Source organism: Phalacrocorax aristotelis, chromosome 9 (genome assembly GCF_949628215.1).
Source record: "Phalacrocorax aristotelis chromosome 9, bGulAri2.1, whole genome shotgun sequence".
NCBI classification, from domain to species: domain Eukaryota; kingdom Metazoa; phylum Chordata; class Aves; order Suliformes; family Phalacrocoracidae; genus Phalacrocorax; species Phalacrocorax aristotelis.
Window position 1 is genome coordinate 3,060,873 of NC_134284.1, and position 22,844 is coordinate 3,083,716.

The 22,844-nt window shown below is 37.5% G+C and overlaps 1 protein-coding gene across 1 annotated transcript in view; it reads right to left on the bottom strand.

Moving 5' to 3' along the window:
• Positions 1 to 22,844, bottom strand: part of RYR3 (ryanodine receptor 3) — a 254,437-nt gene that overhangs the window by 217,966 nt on the left and 13,627 nt on the right. The window lies entirely within an intron of this gene.

Below are 22,844 nucleotides of genomic sequence, written 5' to 3' on the forward strand. Positions count from 1 at the left end.
GATTCTGTGTATCACAGCTTTCCCTGCCCCTCCCAGTTCTTCATGGAAATGAGGTGACATGAGATAGCGACATCAAAGGAAAAACCACACCAAATACCAAAAGTAACATCCAAAGTATTTATTCATTATCTGTCACAAAAGCTAAGTACTAAAATTCTTCGAAGTCACTCATTTGATTTTGAACTGTTTTTTTTCTTTCAAAGCCAGGAGAAAAAGAAGCCTTATTAACAGAGCTAGAGGGAACTAGCTATGCAGACCAGCTTGATGCAAATCAGTGGCAAAATAAATAAGTCCTCTCCTATCAGGCAGAGTCCTATCTTGCTTTAAGAAATGAAATTACTTTAAGTACACACGTTAATCCTCATAATGACAGACTGACTAAAAGCATCAATATATATCCTGTGCTGATCAAGGAAGTGGAATCAGCCAAGAAAGGTGTATGCTGTATAAGTATCTTATCGTTACCCACTGAATGGACCTCTAGAGCAGGTCCCAAGGAGGGCCATGGAAATGGTCAGAGGGCTGGAACACCTCTCCTATGAAGACAGACAGAGAGAGCTGGGGTTGTTCAGCCTGGAGAAGAGAAGGCTCCAGAGAGACCTTACTGGGACCTTTCAATGCTTAAAGGAGGCTTATAAGAAAGGTGGAGAGATATTTTTTTACCAGGGCCTGTAGTCACAGGACAAGGGGTAATGGTTTTAAACTGAAAAAGGGTAGATTTAGATTGGACATAAGGAAGAATTTTTTTCAGATGAGGGTGCTAAGACGCTGGAACATGTTGTCTATAAAGTTGTGGATGCCCCATCATTGGAACTTTTCAAAGTCAGGTTGGACGGGGCTCTGAGCAACCTGATCTGGTGAAAAACGTCCCTGCCTGTGGCAGGGGGTTAGACTAGATGATCTTTAAAGGTCCCTTCCAACCCAAACCATTCTGTGACTCTATGAATTGTGGCGTCAGTATTGGCATGCTTTGCACCTCTGACATTTATGACCTCTGGCATAATATTATGAGAGCAAATGAAGAAATGACAAGATTTATTAGGAAAGGAGGGTGTTACAGTTCATTTTAATGAAGCATCCTTCTGGAGAAAGAAATGAATGCAAGAAATATTACTGCATATGTACATACTTGCATACATTCTGTTTGTTTTCCGCATTTGTTTTACATCTGATGCAAGTGATATACTGGCAGACCAACCACTTAGCAACACAAAGACATAACATCGGACATCCATTACAGCAAATTTATTTCCAATTCAGCAATTAACTGGTAACTGGAGTTCACAAACATAAGAGTAAAATTTTGGCATAATAAACTTAACTTGCGGAGCCTAACTTATAAATTTTTACCGTTTAACAGATGTTCAGAAATATTAATGGAATAGCCAGTGTCTTATCTCAATTACAGATGAACCAATGTAAAAAACTTGGCACCTGAAAGCAAGAAGGAATCCAAACAGAAGCTGTCAGCCTTCTGGAATCTTAGTGCATGACCACTACCAGATTAGTAAAGATACCAATAGCAACAGACATTTAGGTCATATCTATTTCAAATGAGAATGGGTGTGCACAATATTTAGCATATTCTTTAAGTCATGTATTCTGTATATAAGATCGCTATTATCTCTAAACTATTAACTATAAATATCTCAGATGTTTATTCAACATCACAGTTTGTACAGGAATGTAGGTCTTCCCATTTGGACTAACAGGTTTTGCTAGGAATCTTAAATAGTGACTTGATACAAAAATCCTGTGGGTCGTCTTAAAGAACCCAATACCATTCAGGGTTTTAGATATTGTCTATACCAACTGTAGGCAAGAGGGATACTTAGGGTACAGCTCTGAATATCAGGGGCCTCCAATGGGACAAACTATTATCTACCTTAAATTTTAGGATCTCAAAACAAATTGGAAAAGGTTCTACAAAAAGATGAAACAAAGCAGACATTTATAGTCAGTATATGAAGTTACAGGCTAGCTGTTTCTACATGAAGACAGGTAGAACCTTTTACATATTTTTTTAAACAGTATTCTGAAAGGAGACTTTAGAGTGTCACAGTTACCTGAATTTAAGTCTTGTCCTTGCCAGGTGTAGGCAGCAGAACCACAGAAAAATGGGCAGTAGCATTTGAACACAGAGTGTTTGCGAGACCCAGGTTTTTGCACCAGGTCTCAGAACCAGAGCAAGCCTGTGAATAGCCAATAAATAGTTAAATACTACTTATCCAGTTTTTAGTAGCAAGAAAAACTAAACAAGACACGTGAACTGGAATGTCACTGTGTAAATAAAAAGTTTTTGCAAGGACCCAAAGATAGAGTGACATCAATGATGAGGCAAGATAGGCCTGAAGCAGAGATGCAGGGGACCACAGGTTCTAGAATTACTTGATGCCTGTCTTTTTAACTGCAATCATTTTATATCTAGGGGAAAATAATGACATGTTTTAAAGGAGTTTTCAAGCATGAAAATAGAGATTTAGGCTAAATCCCAGGCTTCTTCCCTGAACTTTCTATAGACAAGACTGAAATGTGGCTGTGAATATATAACAAATGAGCTGCCAGGCTTGCATGAGCTGGTAAGAATGGGATAGGCATGAATCAGGTTCAAATATTTACCTGCACACAGGGAGGATCATAAATTATATAGAGATATTACTCTAAAGGAACTACAATACGTATGGTTATTCTGTACTAGTGAATAGACAGATATATTAAGGTACAGGCATTTATGGGTATGCTCAATGTACAGATACTTTAATGGATGTGGAGAACACTGAAGAGCTTTTACATGCCGTGCTTCTCTTCAAACAATTAAACTTCTCTGAAAATATCCTTATTGAGTGAATGTCAGAATTCTATGTAATGCCACCATATATATATGGTAGTATATGTTACTCAGCAAAAAACCCCTAAATTCTTGGCAAAACTTTTAAAATTTACTAGAAAATTAATACATTTCAATGGTACATTCCATCCTGCTGAACTAGAGGCTATATACACACGATTCATCATCAACCATAATTGCTTTCCCAGCGTTAAACTGCAGAATTAGAAGAATCTTTTCCAAGTGAGCTATAGGACCTCCAAATTATTTTACAATATGCTTAATATGGGGCTATAATGTCTTTGAAATCCAGCTACATCTTTCATTTCTTAGTCCATACTCCACTATGCTGATACTGCTCTATGTATATGCACATACCTGTTAGTTTACCATGTTTTCTACCAGTAAAACTTTTCAAACAAGAGTCTGCTAAGATTAATTACACTCTTATTTGGGTTTAAAAAAATCTGAAAACCATAAATTTCTGTCATGCATATTTAAACTTAACTATATGTTACAATCCTGAATTATGACTTGGGGGAAATTTATTTCAGAAGTGAGCGCTCTGATATTTTTGGCAATTCTTTAAAACAAAAACCTCACTATACTCAGTAATCATCTGCATCTGTTACAGTTTAAAAAAGAAAAGGCATCAGATGCAGGCAAAATTCCAACAGAAATCTTTCAAACAGGATTTGAAAAACACAGCGGATATTTTAACAGCCTTCATACAAAATGTATGAAAAAGGACAGAATGAAGTAGAAAAGATGGCACAGAAATAAAATTTGAAAACTGAAGTACATTCAACTGCTGTCCATCCCATGTCAAGTATTTACACATATTACTCAAGCTGGACTATAGAAAGTGGAATACTTAAGGTTTAGTCAAGAAGTGGCAGGGACAGGACACTGAAAGAGCATAAATGAATCATATTCTCTGTATATATCCTTGAAAATAAAACATTCAAACCACCAAACAGCTGCATGGCAGTTTCCCCTGCACAGTGGTTTTACAGATGTCTTAGAGTTATTCCTACTCCTGTGGGAGATACCTACAAATCTGCAAGTAGTAGCAGTGTTTAAAAAAAGTGACAAATTAATCAGTATCCTCTAGCAAACTGAGTGGAAATATGTGAGCTAACTACACGTTCAGCCACAGACATCTTACATCAACCATGCTCTCATTACATAGGATCTGTAACGGAGAACACCCACAATTAATGGGAATACAATGATTTCCTATAAAATTACAACAAATATTTCTCAGTGTCTACCTAATTGATGTTACAAAGCGTAATAAAGACATACTTGCTTTGATTTTTTCATAAATTAGATGGTGGACCCTGCCAAAGGGAAGTGCACTTAATTTTGTAATTAAGTTGATTTCTATAGAAAAGTCAGTATCACTGTACTTTCCATTGCTTCTATCACAGATAAGGTGTTAGCTTACTTGCTTACTTGCAAATTGTTTCATAGGGTTCACTTACGAAATCTGTAGTATCCGTTCTACCAAAGATCAGCCATCACACTCCCTAGCAAATTAGAGAGCCAAACCTCGGCAAGTTTTCAGCAGAGAAGGTCACAGGATTTTACTAGTATTTAATAATCTCTTTTTCTCCTTTGCACTTTACAAATTTTAGCCACATGGAATCACATCAAATGATGTTGAGTTGGAAGTGACCTTTAGAGACTGTCTAGTCTTATCCCTGTGTTCAAAGCAGAGTCACCAGCAGCGAGGTGCTCAGGACCATATCCAGTCAAGTTTTGAACATCTCCTGAAATGGAAACTCACAGCCTTTCTGGACAACCCGTGCCAGTGTTTGACCATCCCCACCATAGAAAAAATTATTTTATTTTCAGCACCAAGAATGAAGTTTGGTAGTTAAACTCCCTAGACTCACAAGCACACAAAAATTTGCAGTTTCCTCAACTGACCAGCACAGGCCTTCTCCAAAGTGCTGGCTGTAGTTTCTTAATGGCTCATCAATTAATAGCTGAAGAGCTTTGGTCTTCGTCAGTGTCTCCATTTTCCCATGTCTGCTAGGTTTCTATCTCTATGTGGTTTTGGTTGTCTACCAATCCCTCCCTCCACCCCTTCTTTTCCACTTAAGTCTTTGTTTTAAGAATGAAAGGAAAAAGATTCAGCAAAGATTTTAATGCTACTTGGGGAAGGAAATGAGTTGGGAAAGACCCCACAGAATGCTCAAAGTTTGCAATTTCAAAACCAGCTATAATAGGTGCACTCCTTGATGAGCACTTTATACAGCAGAAAAAGCTAAAGGCTCCACAGCATGTTAGGTTTGCATATGATCAAAATACATGACCCAAGATGTAGAGGACACTAGTGGTTTTTTAATGCTACCTCATCATACGCACCATTGGTTCAACTGATTGCTGATGCAGATACCACGCAGCACACAGAGGTAAGCAAAAAATCAGAAGTTTTACTTTTGATATCCTATTTCAAATTCAGTCACTCTTCTGTTTCAGAGAGTTACAAATTTTCTTCCTCAAGTTTACAAGTTACTGTTTGCCTGAACTTGCAAAATTCACAATCACACTGCCTGCTTCCATGAAAGCTTAGTTATCACTGGAGGGCTAAATTAGATTTTCTGATCAGGAATACTGAGGCTGATTTTATGCTTCCATGTGCTAAGCTGGATTCATATCTTTCTTGACATATGAAGAAGGAGGAAATTACAAAAATCTATCACCACTTCAGGCTGTCTTGCAGGGGAACTGTTATATTCCCACTGTGGATTTCTGCTACAAAAATTACTGTTTGACATCCATGATTTCAAAATGTTAATGTATACGAAACTCATCTGGGTTAAGAATATTACTTAGAGTTATGAATCTTCAAGTATTCCATGACTATTTTTTTTAAATCTACATCCACATTTTGCTTCATATAGAATCTATAACTTTTTTGTTCATCTAAACCTGCAACGGATAAGCAAACCGCTTGTTCTAGCTTTATCGCCACTGGGTAGATCAGTGAGTAAAGTTACTTTAACAGTTCCATGCATACTTGAAAGTAAACAAAAGTAGCAGTGAGATAGCCAGAGATTTGGGGACTATCTGTTAGATCATCTTTTCATAGTGACTTTCACAAGAAAAACAGAGAGGCTTTAAACCAAAATATAGAAAGATAAATGAAATTTCAGTTTTTAATAGAAGAATTTTAAATCATAAAATTTAACTAGTGAAAAATAAATAAAATAAAAAGGATGTTAATGTACTTGAATTCATCCAGAGGAGGGCAACAAAGCAGGTGAAAGGGCTGGAAGGCATGTCCCACGAGGAGTGGCTAAAGGTTCTGGGTTTGTCTAGTTTGGAGAAAAGGCAGCTGAGGGGTGACCTCATTGCTCTCTACAGCTTACTGAGGAGGGGAGGTGGAGAGGGAGCTTCTGATCCTCTTCTCCCTGGTATCCGGTGGTAGGACGTGTGGGAATGGTTCAAAGCTGTGCCAGGGGAGGTTTAGACTGGACATTATGAAACATTTCTTTACTGAGAGGGTGGTCAAACACTGCAACACGCTTCCTAGAGAGGTGGTCAATGCCCCAAGCCGGGCAGGTGTTTAAGAGGCATTTGGACAACGCCCTTAATAACATGCTTTAACTTTTGGTCAGCCCTGAAGTGGTCAGGCAGTTGGACTAGACAGTTGCTCTAAGTCCCTTCCAACTAAACTATTCTATTCTAAATAGGAAAAATATAAAGTTAGTAGGGAAAACCCAACAGTATAAACAGAAGAGCATAAACAACTTTTGCCTGCCAATTTTTCCCCTGCATACAGGTCCTAGCTTCAAAGTTTGGTTTTACGAGGTTCAATTCCTTTTTGACTGATTGCAAATCTAAGCCCTATGAAAGTTCTTCTTGTCTTCACTGAGGCCTCAATGGCTGCACCACGTTCCCTCCAGAAGCTGCTACCTGAGCTGTACCCTCCCACTTGTATGTAATTTCCAAGTTACTGCTACACCACAGTAGAATCTTCCCACCCCTCACTGCTCCCAAGTTCAGGAGCACAAAAGGAACCATCCCTCCCTTCCCAGCCTGGCAAGTCCAGTCCCAGCTCAGCCATTCCTAAAAGAAAATAACTGTGAACAAATACTGCCTATCAAAGATGGTTTTCAGGAAATAATTATATGTTCTAATGAAACTAAGCTAGCACAGTCAGTTTTGTTACTAGTCGTGTTCAAGATTCACATCAGGGAAGCCAGTGAAGAAAGATGCTGCAAAACATTTATTAAGATGATTTTACTCAGATCAGATTGAAAATTAATTTAGTTACAAATCAGGTGTTTAAAGTTAGAGAATGGATCAGAACCAACTTTTCTATAGCTGAGTTCAGACAAGACTAAAAGCTTGGAAATAAACAACTACTAGAGCAACTAGTGCGACTCTTGTGAGCACTCTGTTATTTGTGACTCACATTTGCAACACAGAGATGCTACTAAATCTAGGATCAGAAATCTGCAAAAATCACAGCTGCTACAGCCTCAGTGTTTCAATACATACCCAGATACTATCTTTTTCTATTTCCATGCCTTCTATTTCATGTAGACACTAGTGTGCTTTAAAATATCAGTCACAGATCTTATTCAATAGGAGTGAAGTGAGAGCAAAAACTTGAGTACAAATAAATCACCCATTTGCTGAGAAGTTATATGGAAAGAAAACAACAGCAATTTCCTAAACACAAACAATCTAGTAGGAATTCGATGAAGACAGAGTTATACAACCATAGTACAGAAAAAAGCTTTTCAAACTAACATACCTGACACCACCTCCTGCCTTCTGAAAAATCTGGTACTCGTTTGCTTTCATACCTTACCCTGGCTTAACAAGTATTCTGGCTGTGCTACAAACTTATTAGCTCCACATAAGCATCATATCAAATTATCACCTTGGAGCCATAAACGAGCCAGGAGGTTGAAGATGACTAAAAACGGTACCACGGAATATAGCTGAAAAGAATAGCTGTAATTCCTATAAAAGTCCAGTCATCATTAGAATGAAGAACAAAGCACAGATCTCAAAAATCATCAGATTCTTTTTTAAAATAAGATTTGCACATCTACCTTCTGTTATTCATTCTACCGATTCAATGCCAACCTACAATTTAACACCACCAAATTTTGCAGCCGTGGAATTTTTTGACGTTTTTTAGATGCTCATTCATAATAACATAAACAATATAGGCAAATCTATTTATTTATTTATTTCAAACCCCACACTGCCTCAAAATCAAAGCAGTATACAACTTTTTTCTTTGGTGCTGAGGCACAAAAATTCGACTTCCTGAGTAAAATAATACAGAGCTGTTTCAACAGTTATTACTGACATGTTCTCTCACTGACATTTGGTAGCTTTTGTCTAGAGAATACAAGTAGTTTGACCTGGAAGTCACAACAAACCTCCAGAAAAGTCTCATTCATTGAACAGTCATATCAATCTTCTGAAAATTAAGATATCATATATATATTAAAAAACCCTCTTTACTGGACTTGATTTCATTCACTCAAGTTTCAAAACAACAGGCTTGAAGGTACACGCTATGATGTGTGTCAGATACAAATATTTGGAAGCAAAGACGGATTTTTCCCTGAACTCGCTTGTTTAGGTCCACTTAACTTGTATCCCTGAGATAAAGTTCCTGAAAATCTGAATCTGGATCTCAATTTCCTACCTCTGCCTCATTTGCAGGGAAAAAGGAGCCATGGTACTTTCTACTATTATTATTTGGGTGTGGGTGGGAAATCTTCTGGACAGAAAACACTTGTAGAAAGTTCTGTTCACATAGAGAAATCTGTGAAATGCTTTTTAATCTAAGGATAAACTTGGTTGAATATTTTACTTCAGCGTAACCTGGGGACCCAAAGGGCTCTAGATTGATCTTGAATGAGATTCAGAATTTCATGTTAGTTGGTTAGCACTGATATTTCAATCTAATATGAATACCAAGTAGAAGATGAAATACCAATATAAACTACCACAGAGAATCCAAATATTTTCAGACTGTAGTTTCTTGACTTTTAGTCAACTGGCCTACAGTTAGAAATATGAGTTGCCACTCACAGAGCAAATGCAAAGGCCAGCTCCCATAGTTATCAAATTCACTAGAAGCTACAAAATTTGTTTTACATCATAGCCAATGGAGAGCAAAAGGTAAACACTCACTACACCTAACACAAGCGCTTCAGAGAACTGCTCTGCATAATTCTTTTTAATGGTGAAAATTTTGGCCGAGAACTAAAAAGCTAGTCAGAGAGAAGTTGCTAAATGTCAACAGTACCTTCAGGAAAGCATGGCTTATTCATATTTGACAAGATTTGCATTAGATTATTCTATTACTTACAATACAGAAGACACTACAAAAGGTTTACAGTAACACCAGCAACAGGCAGGAAATACCTGGCAAGGGGCAACAGCCCTGCTATTCTTGGCGACCAAAATTATAATGATGACTCCACAATGGCTGGGTATTTAAAATGTTAAAAAGCCAAACAAAACAGAAAAAAAAACCAAAATTCACACATACCCCAAAATTATGTTAGATCATATTCTGCCTACAGTCAGAGAAGATATTGCAGCAATATTAATAAGGTAGAAATTATTTGAGATAATGCCAGCAAGACACATTACCCTTACATTATTCTTCCTTCTCTGTAGTCAATAATACAATCTGCCTTACGAAATATTTTTTCAACATCCACCAGAAACTGTTTAAGCCACAATAAAAGGACAGAATTTAACCTATTTGTCTTTGCGTACGTTCTAGATACATTTTATATATATACATGTATGCATGGTGGTTTCAGTTTTGCACGTCTCTCATGTCCATTCCCTGCGTCATCTCTCACCTCAGTCTGCCATATATTGATTTTCTTCACCCTTCATTTACCGTGTCAATCTTGTAACTTCTTCTTTCTGCCTTCTCCACCCCACACCTGATCTTTCTATTTCAGTTAAAGGAGAGTTCTGGCTATTTCTGATGTGCATGGGCATATTGAATGCCCAACTAATGTTTTTAAAACTTAAAATGTCTTTCACAATGCAAACAGACACATCTTGTGTGATAATTTTATAACCAGCTAAAAAAAGATAAAGTAAACAAATTGTTCTAAAGTATGCATTCAAAGAAGTGGTTGTAAACTCTAAATCTCTGCTAGTTCTGTGGGATGATAGTTGCCAAATCTCCCAGCCAAACCCAGTACAGCATATATAGACAAATATGCACAACTTAATACACAATAGAGCATGAGAAAATGCAGATCTGTTACTAAACTGAGTCTCTACTGAAAAATATATAACTATGTGCTGTACTGGGTAGTGCTAATAGGGCTCCATGAATTAAGTTAATCTGTTTCTTATTTGTAAACAGTACCAAACCTAAGATAAAGGTCTCTTTATCCCTACACCAAGTCTGTTCTTTGAGGTATGCCGTCACACATATATTTACACACACACACATATATATACTCCATTCAAAGCTCCCTTCACGTGTGCTGAAGACAGTTTTTTGACCACCGATTGTCAGAATCAGCAAAATGTAACAGGTTAGAAACTTGTCTACTGCAGGCTTGTCTCAGCTTGCCTACAAGAGTCTGGGAGCCCCTGTTTAGGACACCGATCAAGAGACCTCCATGTCACGCAAACATATGCAAACACAAACAGCCTGTGTATTCTCGTGGTCACCAGTGACAAAGATGGTCAGGGAGTGGCTTTTACCGCCTATTCCATGCTCCCTTCTTCAGCCCAAATTCCAAAAGGAACAAAATGTCCCAGTTTTCTCTACTTCTCTGTCACTGTGCCTCCTTCTACCTTACTATATAGTGCCTTACTGCTTACCAGGATCTTTATTTCTACCCTTCTTGTCTCTCCAGTTCTGCATGGGAAGCACAAATGGGTGAATATGATCTATTTGCAAGACAGCAGCACCCTTCTTTCTTGTATCTCAAAAGCTATGTATCTATCTCCTTCCTCATCGAGTCACTTCTCACACTGTCACTTCCTACCCTACTGTCATCTCTCCTTATTTACCAAGACATTATGTCCTGCCTCAACACAGTCTGTGATTCTGATTTCTCCCATCTAAAGAAAACTGAAGAAAAAGATGAAATTCCATCTTGATAATCAGAAATAAAAAAGAAACAGAAAAGCAGCTAACGGAACCTGACAGGCGGCAAGGCACAACATGATCAAACGGAAGTATTCTTAAGTAGTTATTTCACTAAATGTACAGGACAAGCAATGGGTTCAACTAAATTTGAAGGGCTTGTATCACCGAGCTATTTCACCCTACACATTTCCAGTGCACAAATAATTAAGATAAAATTGAGATCTCTCTTCCAATCTAGGAAGTACATCGGAAAACATATGCACTCGCAGCACCTATACAATAAACCAGACAGCATAGTTACTTTTTAATATGAGAAAACTTAAACCTGAGAAAGCTTCTAGCATATTTGTGAGACATCGTGCATTATTTCAGAGGTAAGAAAAATACCATCCTTTCTTAACGTCTTCTGCTCCACACAATACAAAATGCTTCTCTCATATTATAGAATATCATATGCAATACCTTGTTAACTGAAAAGACTACTGAAATATAACAGAAAACCATAGTAGGGGCAGTATCAAAATTCTGCCTCAAAAGCATTAGATCAACTTACTGAAAAACCTAAATTAAAGCCTAAAAAATATCATTTACTTTTTCCCCCAAATCACATGAAACAGTGAAGAGCGGAGCTTATATATATATTAGTGCTTTCTACCATTTATCAGTAGGTTCATTTATAAATTTAATTTAAGTAATAACTGAGGAAGTCTGCTATACATACCATTACAATACACTGAAGATTATACACATAGCCTGCACTGAAATACTAATCTTTGAAAGTGTTAACAAATCCACCTCTCTAAAAAAGCAGATTTGATTTGTAGCCACCAATAGAAACAAGGAATACTTTTAAGATATTATTGTATTAGAACCTCCTAGTTCTTAATGTTTTCTCCATAGCTGAGTTGAGACATTATGAAACATCATGGTATATGACAACTTTGCATCATATACCATACAATTATCAAGCACTATGTTACATGATGACCTGACATCATATACCTTCAACATGTGACGGACAGGTATTGCTAACTTACAGTGAAACCAGTCACAGGCTTGATGATTATCATTTGGTGCAAAACTGAGCCTTTCCCCCACCCTTAGTGGAAACCCCGTACAGCATATATATGGAAAACCTCCAAGCATTTCTGCTTATACTGCTAGAATAGCTGGGATATCCATTAGCCAATACACTGCTACATTATTTTTGTATCAAACTAATTTTATTAGCAATAGTTTTTATGAGCCACCAAGAGAAATCAGAACAAAGTTCAGAAAGTAACAGTTCTGTGCATAAAGCTCCAAATAATATAGTAAGCACAAATAAAAGTTTTTTATTGCAGAAAATAAGGATTGTTGCCATAAAATTGCTGCTAAAGCCTTTCAGCCAACTGTGATTCGAAATGCAGCATACTTTGCTAAGTGAATTACACAAGCTATTTTTTCATACACAGAATAATTTGAAAAGGGTTACATGGTTAGCCAGAAAATAAGAATATGTAAATACTTCTGTGAGTTCTGTTAAGGTTGGACATGGGACATGAATTAACATGTAAAATCAGCATAAACAAAACACAGCTGGGAATGTTGGAAAGATCCGGGCTAATCTTCTAACACAAGCCTGCGAAAACTCCCTTATGGAGACTTGCGGAACTTTCCAATTCCATGTCATGGTAGTTGGGACATCAGATTTCTTTTCACATGACTGGCTTGTCACTTGTTTAACATCAGGTGTAAAAAACTCTTTGATGATTCTACTGCATGCTAGAAGAGTTGTGCTGAATACAATAATTTCAGAATTATTTAATAACTCCAAACAAAACTGATTTTAAGTTAAAGGAATAACTCTTATCATTGATAAAAGACAAAAATATTTAAGTAACTACAGAGTAATCTGCTACAGCTAGCACTATAATTTCATGGTGATTATATGTCATTTATATAAATTACAAAAATTTCTAAAATAGGTTTTGTTTTTAAATATACTGCATTAACTGGAGATAGTTTAGGACCATAATGAAAACCTGGCATTTAGGTTTGCTAAGCCTGAAATTACTTAAGACATCTTACTATATTTTTATTTAAACACCTGGAGTAGTGTAGCATGCTCCAGGGAGATTACACCATTAGTAAATGTACAATCAACAGTTGAAGTGTTCTATATGTATCTCTAATGAACATTAGAAGATTATTAAGATAAATGTTCACAGCTAATTTGTTCACAAAAGCCTATTCTAAACCCCACGCTTGGGAAAAATATTCCACAAATATTCCACAAGATATATTCCACAAATCTTAATGCATTCAGAACAACCAGCTGCTCCTTACTTCAGCAGCCTTCATGGGATAACCTTCATGTTAATCTTTCTTCACTTTAAAAAAAAAAGTATAAAACTCTTTGTCCCAAGATGTATTTCACCCTGCACTGGATAACATATGCTGAGAACTTAAAATAAAGCCTATCTCCCAAATAAAGAGCTTCCCCTCAGAATTTTTATTTAATGTGTCAACCTCAGCATCTCAGAGGTGGCACTTTGCAACATGACCAACAAACATGACGCGGAGAGAGGCCTGAATTGGTTTGGATTTGAAGAGACTCCTGCCTCCCTTTCATCCTACAAGCTTCCGTTTTGTTTTGTCTTCTTCCTTGCAGAAAATCTTCCCAATATATCTTACTTAAATTTATTTTATTTGTCTAAGAGCACAAATTCAGTGACTCGATTGGCAATTTCCTGGTTTTTGTACGGAGAGTACATAAATTTGTGTCTCTGCACAGTTTAAGTGCTAATCTCATATTTTAATTCCAATGTTTTCACTTGAGCATTTAATTTTATTCAATGCTTCTCATTACTAAAGCTCATTTTTATATTGGAACTGTTCAAGCATGTTAACGTTCTACTCTTTTCTGCTTCCTACCTTCCAAAAAATCTGTTTCCTACACCTCAGTCTCCTCTTGGCTTTCACAGAAAAATTTTTAAAGTAAATAAAGCACAAAACTGATAATAAATATTCAAGACAATTAATTTCATAATCAAGGTAGTAATGGTACTTGCATTATATTAAATTTCATCATGTGATGTTTGATTAACGTTACAAGAGCGATTTATCAGACAGATGTGAAAGATGATTGACTTTTTGAATTAAGACATCCTTTGTGGTTTGAGATTCTAGGACACCAAATATTATCAAATGTTGGTATAAAGCTCTTTGATATCATTACATGGGAAAACAAAAATAAAAAAAAGAAATAAGCCGCTGACAAAATACACATGGATAAGTGAATTGAGTTTTCTGTTCTGAATTAGTCAATGAACTGAGGTTGAGGCAGGAAATTATATGACTTGGAAAGCTATTGTGGATTATGGGTCATCTGAGATAAAGGAAACAAGCATCTATTTCTACTCCTTTCTACAGATATAGAGATGTAGCTAGACAGAATATTTACTTAGTGCTTCAATTACTGTGAAAGAGGAAAATTGAGCAAAGCTGTCTTATTCAGGCAGACTCTCGTAAAGGCATGTTTAGGGTTTATTTAAAGGGAATTCAGAAATTATTAATTAGGAGAGTTAATATTCTCCTTTTCTTCACTCCTCTTCTTTGAGGCACTTATAATATTAAATAAATTCCTTCGTTCACCAAACTTAAGAAAATACTGTAATCCATCAGATGTTCATTTATCATTTATTCTACTACGCTAATTTACAGATACCCAATCTGGGGATACAAAGAACAAGTCACCTTGTTAGTACCTCAAAAAATGGAGGTAATAAAACTGCTGGTCTCAATTTTCTCCCTGTAAGCCTGAAAATATTTACAAAAGATAATCTGTAGTAGTAGTTATGTGTTGTCACACACATTAAGACACAAAGAACTTATCACACTCTCAGTTAAAAGACTGAATAAAGATTAATCACAGTGGCACAGAAGCATTTTCAGATTATGTTCAATTTTTAACCAAGGAGCTCTGCTTAGCAAAAGTCTACAAAAAAATGTGAAAGGAAATGAAAAAAAAAATCAAATTCAAACTAGCACATATCATCAGTAGAATTAACAATAAGGGTGACTAAAGGAAGCAGGGAAATATTTATAATTTGATTTTTCATGTCATACTGAAATTTTAATCCAGAGAACAAGTTTCTGAAAAGGTCTGAGAGGACAGCTTAAAAAACAATTTACCACACCAAAAAATATAAAGACCATAGCTATGAAACTTTCGTTGTCATTTGTATATTGGTTTGAAAATACACCATTTAAAAAAGCAATGAGCATTTATCTTATAACCACATATTAAAATTAAGGAAAATACTCTCTTGGATCACCTGATAACAGACCCTTTCCAACTACTACCAGCCTTTAAAATTGTGCTTTTTCCTGTTTTAGAGAGGAGATCATACTCTATTTAGCACAAAAATATTTTAGTTAATATAACACAGCACGGTTTTGAAACGCAAGATCCTAGAAAGATAAAATAAACTGAATTTGCATGTCAAGTGTAAAATATATATATGTGGTTCTGGGGCAGTAACCACAACTTCTCTCAAATGTGTTATTCCTTACAAATAGAAGTGAGAGGAGTGAGAGCTCATTGGTTAGTGCAGCCTGTCCGGTAGGACTTGAAATAGATTTGACTTTACTAACAAAATGGTTGGTGCTACCACTCTAGGGGGCATTTAATCTTATGTTTTCCTAACTTATTTCACCTGGGAGTGGGATCCATGTTCTCTGACAATATTTTGTAAGCAACATGGGACAAAGACAACCAATAATTCATAGAAATAATTTCTGGATTTAACAAGATTCGGGCCCAAAGAAGTGGGACATTCTTTAAAAATGCTGTATCCAGAGTACTACATGTAGTACCATTAAAACCACTGGTGATACAAGCAAATAACAAAACAATTTAGGCTGTAATAAAATGTGTATGGTTTTCAAGCTCTGCTAAATTTTTAGAGCTATGTGTTCCACTAAGTAGAAAAAACCAGTAATTCTGAATAATGACAAAAAGAGTAAAAAAATTCCATCTACTGTGACTCCTTTCGGAATAGTAGCGCACAGATTCATTTCAACACGGAATGATGTGAAATGGAAGTGGAGGCAGAAGGACTAATATCAGTTGAATTTAATGCCTTTGTAGATTGCCAACATGGTATCTGCTTAAGACAGACCAGGTATGTGTGTATACATATATACACACATATATATTTTTTTTTTTTTAAAAAAAATCTATATTCAGTATGCACCAGGCATCAGACTTCAAGATGAGACAAAACTTGCTCTCCTTGGAGAGCTGACAGACAGCTGACTGAAAAGAACTGAAATCCACAAAAATACACAACATTAGGTTTTGGATCAAACAATTTCAGAAGCAGTCAGATCATTGGTCTGAAATGTCACTGTGATTTCTAATGAACACTGTTTTGAGGAAAGCAGAAAATATTCACAACCAACCTTCCCCTTCCTTGTACGCTCCACAAATTACCACGCAAATCTGAAAAAGTCAGTTATCTTAAAACATTCTTCTGGAAACTTCCTCCTAAATCTTCACATGTTTAGAAATTACTTTATTTCTCACGTACTAGGGTGCAGACTCCTTGCAAAACCCTTGTACCTTTCTTATTACAAAATCTGTATCCTCTAGTGCATTTAATTCTTTCCGAACATGACACTTTCACTTCAGTACAATTCTTTAGAAAGGAATTTGTCACCTTTCACCTTCAAAATATCTTATGCTATGAAACAGAATGGAAAGCACTCCTGTGTAACTTCCAGATTATCTCTGTCACAGCACCGTTTCTTTTCTAAAGGTCACAATTATTTCAGCACCATTTCATGCAAGAACATTTCCATACTCATCATACTTTGTTTCCCACGTCCTGAACTTCAAAGGTGGCAATGGCACTGTTCCTGCAGATTGTGAGGCTACCATCTGACTCATCATCTTAGCATTTCTTTGCCCTTACCCTGTTTTCCTCTGCTTGTTCAGGGGGAACACATGAAAAATTATTCTGAAATGATGACATCCTAGACCAGAGGATCAACTGCATTCACACCTGACAAAACTTTGCTTAGGGGAAGAGGTAGGAAAGAAAGGCAGGCTGTTAAAAGGAGACTGGAGTAGATTCGATCATTAGGTAAGAGGGTTTCTCTACAGTGAGAAGATTCCCTAAGAGTTAAACTGGATATTGTTACCATGGAGCTAAGACTCCCACAGAAAAAAAATTACAGCATTTTGAAACATTTGTTTGAAGCACACAGGCAGCCAAATAAATGACACTGCACCACTTTCAGGCTTTATTAGGTCACTTAAATTCTACCTGCAAGTGGAAGCTCAGGGGAGGGATTTTTACAGGCTTTTACTGAATATTTCAGCCATAGCCTTTCTAATTTAGAAGTCTTTGCCTGAGAACTGCAGATAAGTTTCTTGTGCAATGCAAAACTTCACCATATTAATATAGTTACTTATTATCAACAACGGTTCCAAGTAAACTGAGGGGCATGGTTTAATTGTGAATGTAAAAAACAAACAAAGAAACAAAAAAAACCCAACCCAACCAACCCCCAAAAAAGGCAAAAGAATGCTGACTTCAACCCTTACCCTTCTTTGCCAGGAACTGCATTTCTACTGTTGAATTTGCTAATATAAATGGCATCCCATGCCTGAAAGAATTACAGCTATAAAAATTACCTCTCAGTAGCTGGGCAAGACAATGTCTTTTGTGACATATGTTTGTATTTTGCCTCAGACCTAATTAACACATAATCCAAGAAAAAAGGATTTGCCAGCTCTGTAGCCATGGTGCTAAGGGCACAGTCAAGTTTTCTGAGAAATTTTTACCATGAACTATTCTATAATCTGCAGAAGGAAACCTGCATGCACTCGTGCAGAAGGAGAATACATCGGTTAGCTCTAGTTCTGCCCTAATGCCTGTCCTAGCTTGGATACAAGTTTTCACCATGCGCATCATGAGCACAAGTCATTTAACCTTAGGTCTACCTTTGATCTCCGCTATATGTGAGCAAAAATATTTCACTATCTCAGATAGCAAGGATAAGCATATGAAAAGACTGACATCCCTACAAGGCAGAGACTCACTTACATTTTCTTTTAATACCATATTCTTCATAAACACTCAGTGGTCCAGAACGCCTTTCCTGCTACTTGAAGATGGTTCTCTCAGTGACAGAAATCCAGCTAGGACCTGATTTGGAGAGTTTTGGCCTATAGACAAGCTATAGTACTATTCCTAAATTCTTCTGACTTGGCACTAAAGGCATTTTTGACATCTGATTCTGTCCCAGAGGGTACACTTCTGGAAAAGTCCTGTGCCTCATACATTATAAAGCTGGGTAAGTAAATACTGTTAGAAGAACTAGGTACATGGTAACATGTAATCTGTTAACACACCGACCATCCAAGTTAAATCACCTTTGCCTCTCATGTTATTCATCTCATCTCTTACCATCACAATGAAAAGGCAGAGGATTTCAGAATCTGAAGGTCTGCAAAAGTTCTATCCACCTCTTTTTAAAAAAATACTAGTTCAAAACTAATGGTGAAAAATGGCTACACATATCAAGAATGTGATTTCAGCCATTTTCCAAGGGAATTATGAAAATGGTTGTCCTAAAATGGATTCCTATCAAACAGCCTAGCGAAACATCAGAGATTTTCGTCCATAGAATTCTTCACCTTCTGACAAGGAAAACCACTTAGTGGGTGAGGGAAAGACTGTGGATGTTGTTTACCCGGACTTTAGTAAAACCTTTGACACTGCTTCCCACCACATTCCCCTGGAGAAGCTGGCTGCTCACAGCTTGGACAAGTGCACTCTGCGCTGAGTAAAAAACTGCCTGAATGGCCAGGCCTAAGAGTTGTGGTGAATGGAGCCAAATCCAGCTGGCAGCCAGTCACAAGTGGGGTTCCCCAGGGCTCAGTTTTGGGGTCAGTGTTGTTTAATATCTATCAATAATCTGGGGGAGGAGATCAAGTGCACCCCTCAGTAAGTTTGCAGATGACACCAAGTCGGGTGGGAGTGTTGATCTGCTCGAGGGTAGGAAGGCTCTACAGAGGGACCTGGACAGGCTGGATCCATGGGCCAAGGCTAACTGCATGAGGTTTAACAAGGCCAAGTGCCAGGTCCTGCACTTGGGTCACAACAACCCCATGCAATGCTACAGGCTTGGGGAAGAGTGACTGGAAAGCTGCCTGGAGGAAAAGGACCTGGGGGTGCTGGTCGACAGCCAGCTGAATATGAGCTGGCAGCGTGCTCAGGTGGCCAAGGAGGCCAACAGCATCCTGGCTTGTGTCAGGAATGGTGTGGCCAGCAGGAGCAGGGAGGTGATCGTGCCCCTGTACTGGGCACTGGTGAGGCCGCGCCTTGAATATTGTGTTCAGTTTTGGGCCCCTCACTACAAGAAGGACATTGGGGTGCTGAAGCGTGTCCAGAGAAGGGCAACGAAGCTGGTGAAGGGTCTGGAAAGCAGGTCTTATGAGGAGCGGCTCAGAGAACTGGGGTTGTTTAGTCTGGAGAAGAGAAGGCTGAGGGGAGACCTTATCGCTCTCTACAACTACCTGAAAGGAGGTTGTAGCGAGGTGGTGTTGGACTCTTCTCCCAAGTAACAAGTGAAAGGACAAGAGGATACTGCCTAGAGTTGTACCAGGGGAGGCTTAGAATTGATATTCAGAACAAAATTCTTCACTGAAAGTGTTGCCAAGCACTGGAACAGGCTGCCCAGGGAAATGGTTGAGTCACCATCCCTGGAGGTATTTTTAAGATGTGTAGATGTGGTGCTCATGGGCATGGTTTTAGTGGTGAAGTTGGCAGCGTTAACAATTGAACTGGATGATCTTAAAGGTCTCTTCCAACCTAAAAGATTCTATGATTCTTCCCTATGATGCTCTAAGGAGAAAGGTTATTCCTGGGATTACTTTCTTCTGAATTCAAGTTAAATTTCCTTCAAAACTAAAATGTGATACTGAACAGAAATATAACCATCAAACCAGAATACCCTTAAGAGCATCAGACGCAGTATGAAGTTACTCTTTAACCAATGCCAATATATAGACTAGTGACTACTTGAGTACCTGACTTTTCACTACTTTCTCTGAAATATTACAGAGAGCAATCGCACTGACACAAGATCACATGTTTAACTCAGCATGAACCTGGGAAATATACTGCCTTGTACCTACCAGAACCTTGCCAGAATATACCTCAGCATGACGGGGTACCAAACAGGCCAGGGACTGCTCCCAACAGGCAATGTAGATAAGGCCACTGTGGGGAATTAGTTTAGCTGTAGGCTCGTAAGCTGTGTGCTTCCACTTTGCCTCAAGGCTAGAAAATTGGCTGTGGCTATTTCATTTACTAGCACAGTCAGAGACTTTGCAGCCTTCCAGAAAAATGTTAAAAGTGTAGCTTGCCTCTTTTTAGGTTGGTCTCTAGGTTGAATTTATATTCTTTAAAATACGTAAATATGGCCTTGCTATGAAAGGCGAGCAAGTCCTGGTTAAGGAAACAGGAAAGTCTTATGTCACTGTCCAAGAAGTGGTTGTCACATACGTTTAAGGGCAACTCAGGCAGCAGGAGTATAAACAAGAGATAACAAAATTGTAAGGAAACCAAAGATCCAGTCATATGAAACCAAGCTAAACAAGCTCACATTACTTATTCCAAAAAAGTCAAACTAGAGAGGGAATCTAATTCTTCTTTACAAATATATTGATAGGTGGCTCTCTTGGCACACATGAAAAAAAAAAATGTAGAAATGCATACATTTAAGCCAAAAAACTGAAGGAAGATCACTAGACCAATTGATTGGCACCTTGATAAAAGCAGCAGGGGAAAAGATATAACTAGCTTTAAAATTAACTTCAGTTCAAAATGGAGTCAATGACTCAAAGTTCTTCCCAGTTCTACGTCCCTGTGATACATAAATAAATGTTTCCACATGAAATGAAAGCAAATGCAAGACTAATCTAAGCAAAAATACTTCAGATGGATGCCACGTGATAAAAGTAAGTCAGAAACAGCAAACAAACTGGAAAGCCTCTGTGACTTTAGAAGTCCAAAAAAGAACCTATGAAGATGAACTTTGAGGAGTAACAACAGAAGAATTTCAGTAAAGTAACTTTACCTATTTGTTGCATTCTTTCTGTATTCAAGAAAATGGAACCTTGATTGTTTTTGAACGTAGATTCCACTTTGAAGTTTTTCTTTTCCACCAAAAATACCTACTTATTTGTAATTTTCCATCAAAAGGAAGCAAACTCTTTTTAAAGACTCCCAGTTTTGGCAAGCCATGCATGTCAAAATGAATAAAAAGCCTGCCATTTCTTATAATTTCTTGAATTTTTTATGATCTCAAGAGACAGGAGGACAGTTGTTTTCACTCCAGATTTTATAACCTCAGGTAGAGCTAAAGGGGAAATGTGTAAAAACTGGTTTCTGAGCCTTGCTCTCTTTCCAATCTCTCCTTGTGAATATTTGATATTAATGCGTACTCACAGTGACTGAATATAAAGTCTACCCCCACACTTCCTTTTTTTTGGGTTTTTTTTTTGATCACTATGGTATTACTATCCATCTTGTCACACCAAGAAAATCCATCTCTAGGATAATTGCACCTTAGCCTTTTCCCTTTTTCCTTATCACACTAAATAATTCTTTTACAATGTATCCCTCCTTTAGCTGCCATCCCAGGGTTTGTTTTATCTATTGTGGCTACCCCCAGCCACATCTACCATCTCCCACAGACGCAACTTCCCTGAAGATCTAACCCACTATCTCTTTTCCCTCTTTTCTGTTTTTTTTTCTTTTGATTTTGTTTAACACCTTCATTTGCAGTGTAACAACAGTGTAACAACTGACCAAAGTCTCATTTTCCTTGTGTGCTCCTCTGCAGCCCGTCCATCCACAGATCAAGATAAGCTTTGTATCAGAGAATGTATTGTTTTCTTGTGTTTGTACAGCACCTAGTAGAGCCTAGCCCTTGTCTGGGTGCGATAGTATTACCAATTTTTAAATCAAAACCATGCAAATATTCTTTTAAAAAGTTGCTTGCCAAGACAGTCTATATATTTGTATTCATTCACAGGTACTAGACATTATTTTTGCTTACTTACGCTAACACCACAGCTTGAAGAACAGCTGCAAACATTAATAGAGTCCTTCAGAGCCTATTAATTAGGCTAAAACACAGGTTTTAATCATGGTTCACCTGAGATGGTTTAAGATAATTCTCTCAAATGTAGCCACCATTAGATCACGGGACTGAAATCACTACTGCTCTGTGTACTGTAAGGAGTAGTTGTTCTACCTGTTTAATGTTGAATCACTGTTTCACAAGCAAATCACTATATAAACATAGAAATTAAATTTCTGATTAGTTTTGGATGTTCAGCATATTCACTAGATCCTGCTTTTTGAATCTGCGACCTTTCACTTCTAGCACATTTGGCTTCCAACTAATTACTATATAGCAACAGTACACTTTCATTACATGTAACTACCAAGGACTGACCCTTAACACACAGCTGTAACAATTTATCAAGGTCTCCATATGAACATTACACTAACTTGCAAATGACTGAAGCCAAGGCCCACAGCCAGTGATCCAGGCACAGCCAGTAGTCACAAGAGTCATGCAAACTATGCATGTACTAGACAGAAAGTAACCGGAGTGAACAGCAATTGCTATACATATATAATATTGTAACAGGAGAAGAAATACTTGGGAAGAAGCAGGTGTTGCCATTGCTTCAGACCACTATTTTAAGACAGGAGCACATTGCCCAACATTGTCTAAGGCAACATTTCTACAAACATTGTAACTCTTCTCCTTGTGTGTGTCCCCCCAAAAATGCTCGCATGATCAATACACAGCCCTCCCACA